Below are 12,135 nucleotides of genomic sequence, written 5' to 3'. Positions count from 1 at the left end.
TTATCTATCCAAAATGGAGATGTGTTGATAAACCACTTCACCAATCTTATTGGCTCTATAACAAAGAACAAACAGTAATATTATATACATTATCAATTACAAATCTTAGAATCAGCTATTAGAGACTACCAGAACCCACTGGATTCTCCAATTACATTGAATGAACTACAGGACAAAATACAAACCCTCCATCCCCAAAAAAGGCCTGTGATGATATCCTACATGAAATTATAAAATATACAGACCACAAATTCCAATTGGCTATAATTATAACTATTTAACATCATCCTCAGCTCTGGCATCTTCCCCAATATGTGGAACAAAGGATTGATAATCCCAATCCACAAAAGTGAAAGAAAATTTGACCCCAATAACTAATATGCTTCAACAGCAACCTTGGGAAAATCCTCTGCATTATCATTAACAGTAGACTTGCACATTTTCCTCAGTGAAAACAATGTACTGTGTCACGCCTGCCCCTGCTCCCCCTCCCTGGCGCTTGAAGGCACCAGGCTGCCCAGCATTACACACCCCTGCCACCATCATTACGCACACCTGCCACCATCATTACGCACACCTGCCACCATCATTACGCACACCTGCCACCATCATTACGCACACCTGCCACCATCATTACGCACCCCTGCCACCATCATTACGCACACCTGCCACCATCATTACGCACACCTGCCACCATCATTACGCACACCTGCCACCATCATTACGCACACCTGCCACCATCATTACGCACACCTGCCACCATCATTACGCACACCTGCCACCATCATTACGCACACCTGCCACCATCATTACGCACACCTGCCACCATCATTACGCACACCTGCCACCATCATTACGCACACCTGCCACCATCATTACGCACACCTGCCACCATCATTACGCACCCCTGCCACCATCATTACGCACACCTGCCACCATCATTACGCACACCTGCCACCATCATTACGCACACCTGCCACCATCATTACGCACACCTGCCACCATCATTACGCACCCCTGCCACCATCATTACGCACACCTGCCACCATCATTACGCACACCTGCCACCATCATTACGCACCTGCCACCCTGCCACCATCATTACGCACACCTGCCACCATCATTACGCACACCTGCCACCATCATTACGCACACATGCCACCATCATTACGCACACATGCCACCATCATTACGCACACCTGCCACCATCATTACGCACACCTGCCACCATCATTACGCACACCTGCCACCATCATTACGCACACCTGCCACCATCATTACGCACCCCTGCCACCATCATTACGCACACCTGCCACCATCATTACGCACACCTGCCACCATCATTACGCACACCTGCCACCATCATTACGCACACCTGCCACCATCATTACGCACACCTGCCTCCACCCTGTCATGCGCATCAGCGATTATTGGGCTCACCTGGACTCAAGTCGCCTCTGTCATTACCTCCCCTATATCTGTCTGGTTTCCCGCTATGTTCCCTGCTTCAGCATTAATGTTTGTATGTCTTTTTATACCCGTTGACTGACGCTGTTCCTGTCCTGTTACCTGTCTGTTCCTATTAAATGTTGAACTCCCTGTACCTTACAGTACTGAGCAAATGTCAAATTGGCTTTTTACCAAATTACCATATGACATACCACGTTTTCACCCTGCACACGCTAATTGACAAACAAAACAAAGGCTAAGTCTTTTCATGCTTTGTTGACTTCAAAAAAGCTTTTGACTCAATTTGGCATGATGGTCCCCTATACAAATTGATGGAAATTGACGGAAACACAAACAACAAGTGTGCGGTTAAAATTGGCAAAAAACACCCACATTTCTTTCCACAGGGCCGTGGGGTGAGACAGGGATGCAGTCTCGACCCCGCCAATTTACTTCCGGCACCGACAGAGGCGGCTGCCTCGCTTCGCGTTCTTAGGAAAATATGCAATATTTAGTTTTTTTAATGTATTATTTATTACACTGTTACCCCAGGAAATCTTAAGTCTTATTACATACAGCCGGGAATAACTATTGGATAGAAGAGCAACGTCAACTTACCAACATTATGACCAGGAATATGACTTTCCCGAAGTGGATCCTCTGTTTGGACCACCACCCAAGGACAATGGATCGGATCCCAGTAGGCGACCCAAAACAACGGTGCCGCAGAAGGGGCAGACAGAGTGGTCTTCTGGTCAGGCTCTGTAGACGGGCACACCGCCCACCACTCCTGAGTATACTACTCGCCAATGCCCAGTCTCTTGACAACAAGGTAGACGAAATCCAAGCAAGGGTTGCCTTCCAGAGAGACATCAGAGATTGTAACATTCTGTTTCACAGAAACATGGCTCACTCAGGATACGTTATCAGAGTCGCTACAGCCACCTGGTTTCTTCACGCATCGCGCCGACAGAAACAAACATCTCTTTGGTAAGACGAAGGGCGGGGGTGTTTGTCTTATGATTAATAAGTCATGGTGTGATCATAACAACATACAGGAACTCAAGTCCTTTTGTTCACCTGACCTAGAATTCCTTACAATCAAATGCCGACCGCATTATCTACCAATAGAATTCTCTTCGATTATAATCAGTCGTGTATTTGATGGCCCTGAAAGAACTTCATTGGACTCTATGTAAAGTGGAAACCACATATCCTGAGGCTGCATTTATTGTAGCTGGGGATTTTAACAAAGCAAATCTGAAAACAAGGCTCCCTAAATTTTATCAGCATTTTTTTAAATTTTTATTTCACCTTTATTTAACCAGGTAGGCTAGTTGAGAACAAGTTCTCATTTGCAACTGCGACCTGGCCAAGATAAAGCATAGCAGTGTGAACAGACAACACAGAGTTACACATGGAGTAAACAATTAGCAAGTCAATAACACAGTAGAAAAAATGGGCAGTCTATATACAATGTGTGCAAAAGGCATGAGGAGGTAGGCGAATAATACAATTTTGCAGATTAACACTGGCGTGATAAATGATCAAATGGTCATGTACAGGTAGAGATATTGGTGTGCAAAAGAGCAGAAAAGTAAATAAATAAAAACAGTATAAAAACAGTATGGGAGTGAGGTAGGTGAAAATGGGTGAGCTATTTACCTATAGACTATGTACAGCTGCAGCGATCGGTTAGCTGCTCGGATAGCTGATGTTTGAAGTTGGTGAGGGAGATAAAAGTCTCCAACTTCAGAGATTTTTGCAATTCGTTCCATAACGAATGCGTGACCTGGGCTGGCAAAATTCTGGATCATTGTTACTCCAACTTCCGCGATGCATACAAAGCCCTCCCCTGCCCTCCTTTTGGCAAATCTGACCACGACTCCATTTTGTTGCTCCCAGCCTATAGACAGAAACTAAAACAGGAAACAACCGTGCTCAGGTCTGTTCAACGCTTGTACGACCAATCTGATTCCACGCTTCAAGATTGCTTCGATCATATGGACCGGGATATTGTTCAGGATAGCATTGTAGAACAACATTGATGTCTACGCTGATTCTGTGAGCGAGTTTATTAGCAAGTGCATCGGTGATGTTGTACCCACGGAGACGATTAAAACCTTCCCCAACCAGAAACTGTGGATTGATGGCAACATTCGCGCAAAACTGAAAGAGCGAACCACTGCTTTTAATCAGGGGAAGGCGACCGGAAACATGACCGAATACAAACATTGTAGCTATTCCCTCCACAAGGCAATCAAACAAACCCTACATTACTCAGATCATGTATATACTGTACTCTATACAATCTACTGCATCTTGCCTATGCCGTTCGGCCATCGCTCATCCATATATTTATATGTACATATTCTTATTAATTCCATTACACTTGTGTGTAAAAGGTTGTTTTTGTGAAATTGTTAGATTACTTGTTAAATATTACTGCATGGTCGGAACTAGAAGCACAAGCATTTTTGCTACACTTGCATTAACATCTGCTAACCATGTGTATGTGACCAATACATTTGATTTGATGTGTAAGCCCCACCCTCTTCAACATATATATCAATGAATTGGCAAGGGCACTAGAACAGTCTGTAGCACCCGGCCTCACCCTTGTAGAACCTGAAGTCAAATGTCTACTGTTTGATGATGGTGCTTCTTTCTCCAACCAAGGAGAGCCCACAGCAGCACCTAGATCTTCTGCACAGATTCTGTCAGACCTGGACCCTGACAGTAAATCTCAGTAAGACAAAAATAATAGTGTTCCAAAAAAGGTCCAGTTGCCAGGACCACAAATACAAATTCCATCTAGACACCGTTGCCCTAGAGCACACAAAAAACTATACATACCTTGGCCTAAACAGCAGCGCCACAGGTAACTTCCAGAAAGTTGTGAACGATCTGAGAGACAAGGCAAGAAGGGGCTTCAATGCCATCAAAAGGAACATAAAATTTGACACACCAATTAGGATCTGGCAAAAAAATACTTGAATCAGTTATAGAACTCATTGCCCTTTATGGTTGTGAGGTCTGGGTTCTGCTCACTAACCAAGAATTCACAAAATGGGACAAACACCAGATTGAGACTCTGCATTCAGAATTCTGCAAATATATCCTTTGTGTACAACGTAAAACACCAAATAATGCATGCAGAGCAGAATTAGGCCTATACCCGCTAACGATCAAAATCCAGAAAAGAGACGTTAAATTCTACAACCACCTAAAAGCAATTCCCAAACCTTCCATAACAAAGCCATCAGCTACAGAGAGATGAACCTGGAGAAGAGTCCCCTAAGCAAGCTGGTCCTGGGGATCTGTTCACAAACACAAAAAGACCCCACAGAGCCCCAGGACCGCAACACAATTAGACCCAATCAAATCATTACTTACATGACACATTGGAAAGAATAAACAAATTAATAGAGCAAACTATACTTTTATTTGGTACTAAACAGAGAGTACACAGTGGCAGAATACCTGACCACTGTGAAAAGCTTTGACTATGTACAGACTCAGTGAGCATAGCCTTGCTATTGAGAACGGTCAGCATAGGCAGACCTGGCTCTCAAGAGAAGACAGGCTATGTGCACACTGCCCACAAAAGGAGGTGGAAACTGAGTAGCACTTCCTAACCTGCCAAATGTATGACCATATTAGAGATACATATTTCCCTCAGATTACACAGAATTCAAAAACAAATCCAATTTTGATAAACTCCCATATCTTTTGTGTGAAATACCACAGTATGTAATCACAGCAGCAACATTTGTGACCTGTTGCCACAAGAAAAAGGCAACGAGTGAAGAACAAACACCATTGTAAATACACCCATATTTATGTTTAGTTTTCTTGTTTTTAATTGTTAAAAACACTGTATATAGACACAATAACATTTGACATGTCTATTATTTTAGAACTTGTGTTCGTGTAATATTTACTGTCAACTTTTTATTGTTTATTTGTCTTTGTTTGTCCATTTCAATGTAAACATATATATGTAAACATATGTTTCCCATGCCAATAAAGCCCTTTGAATTGAATTGAGAGAGAAATGATATATATTAGGTTAATGGCACCTATGAAAGTATACAGCGGTGATAGTATGTCTTGATTAATTTGTAGCGTTTAATCAAGCAAAGGGAATGACTAAAAGTCGCTTTTGAATTTTAGTTTGAAGGATGTTTCTATTCAGTTTCTGTGACCTTGAGTTTCCACTTAGTCATAATCATAGGCATTGTATCAAAGCGATAAAATGGATGTTGCAAATCATCTTCGTTTGTCAAAATGAATAATTGCTGATTCATCCACTTTGGATTCATGAGTAGGAAACATATTCAATCCACTACTGTGCAGTAATATGAATCTTTGATTGTGTGTACAGTTTGAGCCAGAGCCATATATAAAGATATATAATACTGTTTATTTGGCTCTTTCCATAATGTAACGGTGTAGGGTAAAGTTGCCCCTAGACGCTGTCTTGAGTCAGTTTTGCATTTCCCGCACTAACAAATAAGGTTAGGAATGGGAGAGGAGAAGCTAATCCTAGATCTTTACCGACGTAAAATGTCACGGAGCTTTGATAATGCATGAGGGCCACTGAGTTCTTGCAAGGGTTGTCACTCCCTATGCCTAATCAATAAGGTAGAAATGTTGTCATACAATTCTAGTTTGAAAAAAAAAAAAAAAATCTTATTTGATTGATTAAAAAACAAACAGTCATGATCACATTTGAACCTCCAAAAGTGTGTGTGTGTGTAGCCTGATCTCTTACTAAGGGATGAATAGAAAATGCCATTCAAGCAATAGCCTACAGTACAACATTATCCCTCTTGGCCCATTCATTTGGGTATGTTATGACTTTGCAATATCTATTCAATATCTCAACTCACCCCACTGCAAATGTATATGTTGCAGCCATCAGACACAAGCGTAGCAGAGAGTGGATGTCGCTGTCCGCTGGCGCCACCATATGGCCACTTGCTGCACCAGCAGCAATGTCAGATTGTCATACACACAGAGATCAGGGTCGTGTTCATTAGTCACCAAACAGAAGAAAAGTGACTGAAACAGGTCTTGTCCAATAAGAAAAGCATGCACAACGTTTTATGTTGCATGTCCTAAGGAACATGACCCAGGTTTACTGCAGCTGTCAGAAGGGGATCCTGTGATAACTGCATATTCTATAAGGGCCCGATTCCGACCCAAGTTAAGTGAGTGTAAACGGAACGTTTTTATGCACTTTTGTCTCTGTGTATTCTGAACTTGAATTTAAGCATGAGAATAGCATGCTATTCACCTGCTATTCGTTTGGGGTGGAGATTGAATAAATGAAGGTGTGGCTGAGTGGTCTACAGATAGACTGTCTTCTGACCGTATTCCCTAATAATTCCAACACCATGAGGAAACCATGAATAAAGTCGAGCCAACCTGTTTCAAGTTGTAAAATCATCTATTTTTTCTTCTCCATGCACTTTAATTTACAACTTAATAAGAGCTTCCGTGGTATCCAATTGGTAGTTACAGTCTTGTCTCATCGCTGCATCTCCCGTACGGACTGTCCTCCGTACTGTCCTCCGAAACACAACCCAACCAAGCTGCACTGCTCTCGACCTTCGCCTATCCTGAGTCCGTACGGGAGACGCAGCGATGAGACAAGACTGTAAATACCAATTGGATACCACGAAAAATGGGTAAAAGTAAAAAAAGTGTCTGTACAATTTAAATTCTGGCACAGCATTTCAGAAACTTTACTGTGGGAAAGTATGTTTACATGCTTTCGTTTGCTGCCATATGACTGGTTTCACATTTGTCTCCAGTGAAAAAGGGTTACCCCTTTTTCGTGGGAAATTCCTTTTCGTGGTATCCGAAAAAGGGCCCACTTAACCCAATGTGTCAGAGGAAACAGCGTGCACCTGGCAACTGTTTCAGCATGCACTGTGCCCGGCCCGCCACAGGAGTTGCTAGTGAGTGATGGGACAAGGACATCCCTGCCAGCCAAACCCTTCCCTAACCCGGGAAGACGCTGGGCCAATTGTGCGCCGGCCCCATGGGTCTCCCGGTCACGGCCAGCTGTAACAGAACCTGGACTCGAACCCAGAGTTTCTAACTAGCACTGCGATGCAGTGCCTTACACCATCCCTGCATTAAAAGGTGCAGTGGTCTAACGGCTTTCCTCCTGGGAAGGAGAGGTGGACCAAAATGCAGCGTGGTTATAGTTCATGTTTTTTAATAGGTAAACTCAACATGAACATAATACAAAACAATAAACGTGGCAAAACCGAAATATCCCTATCTGGTGCAACAAACACAAAGACAGGAAACAACCACACACAAAACCCAACACAAAACAGGCTACCTAAATATGGTTCCCAATCAGAGACAATGACTAACACCTGCCTCTGATTGAGAACCATATCAGGCCCAAACACAGAAACAGACAAACTAGACATCCAACATAGAATGCCCACTCAGATCACACCCTGACCAACCAAAACATAGAAACATAGAAAACAAACTATGGTCAGGGCGTGACAGATGACCACTCTCAAATGTCTTAATCATAGGCTACCCCGACATTCTCTGTCTCCTATTTCTATCATGTTAAATACTAGCCACTATCAGTATCGCTTGTCAGTAGGTCTAAAACCACACATATTCAACTGCCAATGTACTGTTCCCTTCAGCCTCTATTATCATTTCATGTAATTACTTTATTTTATTTACCTTCATTTGATTTCTCTGTAAACGCTGTCACGGCTGTGTGGTTGTTGCTGAGGATCATTAACAGTTGATAATATTTTTTAAAAGACATGTATGATAATTAAATTGTTATGAATTGGAGCGCAGACCAAGCCCTTGGCGCAATACTTGGCCATGGGTATAGTACCATGTACACTATTCAAACCACCGTTTTCTTTATTCCGTGCACATGACAACACCTTTTCCCCCTCAGGAGACTGAAAAGATTTGGCATGGGTCCCCAGATCCTCAAAAAGTTATACAGCTGCAACATCGAAAGCTGGTCTTGACTGGTTGCATCACCGCCTGGTATTGCAACTGCTCGGCATCTGACCATAAGGCTCTACAGAGGGTAGTGCATACGGCCCAGTAAATCACTGGGGCCAAGCTTCCTGACATCCAGGGCCTACAGTGCCTTGCCAAAGTATTCATCGCCCTTGCCGTTTTTCCTATTTTGTTGCATTACAACCTGTATATGGCACCACAACAAACCTGCAAAGAGAGGTCCACCCACCAAAACTCACAGACCAGGCAAGGAGGGCATTAATCAGAGAGGCAACATAGAGACTAAAGATAACCCTGAAGGAGCTGCAAAGCTCCACAGCGGAGATTGGAGTATCTGTCCATAGAACCACTTTAAGCCGTACACTCCACAGAGCTGGGCTTTACGGAAGAGTGGCCAGAAAAAAGCCATTGCTGAAAGAAAAAAATAAGCAAGTTTGGTGTTCGCCAAAATGCATGTGGGAGACTCCCCAAACATATGGAAGAAGGTACTCTGGTCAGATGAGACTAAAATTGAGCTTTTTGGCCATCAAGGAAAACGCTATGTCTGACACAAACCCAACACCTCTCATCACCCTAAGAACACCATCCATCATGCTGTGGGCATGTTTTTCAAAGGCAGGGGCTGATGTTTTTCAAAGGCAGGGACTGGGAAACCGGTCAGAATTGAAGGAATGATGGATGGAGCTAAATACAGGGAAATTCTTGAGGAAAACCTGTTTCAGTCTTCCAGCGGTTCACCTTCCAGCAGGACAAAGACCCTAAGCATACTGCTAGTGCAACACTTTGAGTGGTTTAAGGGGAAACATTTAAATGTCTTGGAATGGCCTAGTCAAAGCCCAGAGAATCTGTGGTATGATTTAAAGATTGCTGTACATCAGCGGAACCCATCCTACTTGAAGGAGCTGCAGCAGTTTTGCCTTGAAGAATGGGCAAAAATCCCAGCGGCTAGATGTGCCAAGCTCATAGAGACATACCCCAAGAGACATGCAGCTGTAATTGCTGCAAAGGTGGCTCTACAAAGTATGGACTTGGGGGTGAATAGTTATGCACGCTCAAGTTCTGTTTTTTTTTGTGTTATTTCTTGTTTGTTTCTCAATAAAAAATATTTTGTATCTTCAAAGTGGTAGGCATGTTATGTAAAATCAAATGATACAACCTCCCCAAATATCTATTTTAATTCCAGGTTGTAAGGCAACAATATCGGAAAAATGCCAAGGGGGTGAATACTTTCACAAGCCACTGTATATACTAGGCGGTGTCAGAGGAAATTGTCAAAGACTCCAGTCACCCAAGTCATAGACTGTTCTCTCTGCTACCGCACGGCAAGTGGTACCGGAGCGCCAACTCTAGGACCAAAAGGCTCCTTAACAGCTTCTACCCCCAAGCCACAAGACTGCTGAACAATTAATAAAATGGCCACCTAGACTATATAAATTGACCCCACCTTTGTTTTTACATTGCTGCTACTCACTGTTTATTATCTATGCATAGTCACTTTACAAATGACCTCAACTAACCTGTACCACCGCACATTGACTTGGTACCACCCGGTACCACCTGTATATAGCCTCGTTGTGTCATTTTCTTGGTTACTCTTTTATTTTTGTATTTAGTAAATATTTTCTTAACTCTATTTCTTGAACTGCATTGTTGGTTAAGGGCTTGTAAGTAAGCATTTTCACGGTAAGATCTACACCTGTTGTATTTGGCGCATGTGACAAATAACATTTGATTTGATTTAAAGGCTCTCCAAACCTGTTTTTTTTATGTTTCATAAATACTTTCCTAAACAAAATAATCTATAAGATCAGAGTATTTTTGTATCTATCGATTGGTGCTGAAACAGAGACTAATATGCATATATTTAGATGGCTTTCTTTAATTGATCCCAAATACTCGGAACCCGTTTTCTCGCTATACATTCTAGTGAGTCTGTAGACAAAATTCAAACTTAAAGGTACAGCGTATTTAAAGGGATGGCTTAAGATAAATCTACTGAAAACCCTATTGAATGAAAACTCCACGAGAAAATTTGTTGGTCACTAAGTGGAAGGGTTTTCAGTCGTTGAATGAAATGTGTTCAGAGCGTGCAAGGGAGCCACACCTCAACAAGGTAAGTCTGAATACCAAATACTGAGACGTGTGTAGGAAAGGCGTGCATTAGGAAAGGAGTCAATTCCTTAATCGGAATCGGCCCCTAAGACTTTATTGTATAATGTAAACACTATAACAGATCAGATGAGAATTGAGATTGCATTAATGGATTGTGGTTTGTTGTGGATTTCCATTTGTGGCAATGATATTACCTCAGTTCAGTCTCGTGTTAACTTGGAAAGAGAGAGTGGGAAAGAGAGAGTGAGAACGAGAACGAGAGTTAGGAGGGGGAAAGAGAAACAGGAGGGGGATAGAAAGAGAATGAATGAAAGAGACCGAAAGAAGCTGGCAATAAATCCTCTCATCTATGACTGACAGACACAAATCCTGGTTGGTTTATCACCCCTTAATAACTGTTAACTACCTGTAATGCCATTAAAGTACTATCAAGATGGAGGGCATAAACAACGCTAGATTAATCTTTCTTCGTCTGTGATTGAACTTATACAGTCACATTAATACATACAAACAAACACATTGTGTTCCAAATGGCACCCTATTCCCTCGTGCAGTACCTTTGGTCAAAAGTGTAGTTGAAAACAGAGAGTGAATCAATGTGAACAATGATGAAGGCCAGTGATGAAAATGCATCTAGAGAACTTGTTGGCACAGAGGCCCAGCATGATGACTCAATCCCGATTTATGAATTTTTTGGGATGGCTGACCATCTATATATTCCCACAGACGCCCTGGGGTCACTGACGCCAGGAGAGGTGTGAAGACTAATGGAACTTGAATCGACAAAATGAATGTTACTGTGTGAATGAAATTGTAATGTTTGGATTGTTTCAGGAGTTCATAAAGAACTATGCATTTGGATATGTTTTATTGTACTATAAATGTATTGTTACAGAGAAACTGTGTTATTCTGTTCATCGGACAGTGGACAGTTCAAAGAGGAGCGACGCAGGGTTTCGCTCTTATTGTACAGTTTTGAGGGGTGGTGATTAGATTAGGGAATGTATGTAAAGTTTGATGACTTTTGTTTTAATGTTTTGGGCCATGCAAAGTGACGTTAATTAGACGATGGGAGATACAGGGATTTGAAGCTCATGGAAGAATAAAAGCTGGGTATAAACTTTGATCATGGAGTCATTGGTAAACCATTCTCCTGATGTACGTCGTAGTGGTGAATTTTCTATGCCGTTAAAAGTTAGAATATTTTGTATTCTTTTTATCGTGAAGATTTCTGGTATGTACCATTTGCTAATTGCATTCTTGTTGCGTAACTAATCAATCGGATTACTTTTAAATAGGTACGAACTGTGGCCCTCACATTCCTGAGTAACAGTCCTTGAATTATTATTTGGTGAAATGTCTAATGGGAAATTTTATTCACAATACACATAGCATATATGCTTGGTCTTTAACTGTGCATCTCTGAGCTAAAGTTAACTCAATCATAGAATGTGAGCACATCGATTGCAAGATATTAGCTCCTTGTTCCTTAGTCTCTTAATAATTGCATAATGGTAAACCTAGACACGTGCAACTTAAATATAG

At 42.0% G+C, this 12,135-nt stretch overlaps 1 long non-coding RNA gene across 1 annotated transcript; it reads right to left on the bottom strand.

Moving 5' to 3' along the window:
* Positions 1-521: 521 nt before the first annotated feature.
* Positions 522-1,020, bottom strand: LOC127906529 (uncharacterized). The gene is made up of 3 exons (XR_008061776.1): positions 930-1,020; positions 666-885; positions 522-621 (listed from the first exon to the last, which is right to left on the bottom strand). It is a non-coding gene; the product is annotated as an uncharacterized LOC127906529 (long non-coding RNA).
* Positions 1,021-12,135: the final 11,115 nt, after the last annotated feature.

Source organism: Oncorhynchus keta, chromosome 12 (genome assembly GCF_023373465.1).
Source record: "Oncorhynchus keta strain PuntledgeMale-10-30-2019 chromosome 12, Oket_V2, whole genome shotgun sequence".
Classification (NCBI taxonomy): domain Eukaryota; kingdom Metazoa; phylum Chordata; class Actinopteri; order Salmoniformes; family Salmonidae; genus Oncorhynchus; species Oncorhynchus keta.
The sequence above is the reverse complement of the archived record's forward strand: the minus strand, read 5'-3'. Positions and strand labels throughout refer to the sequence as shown.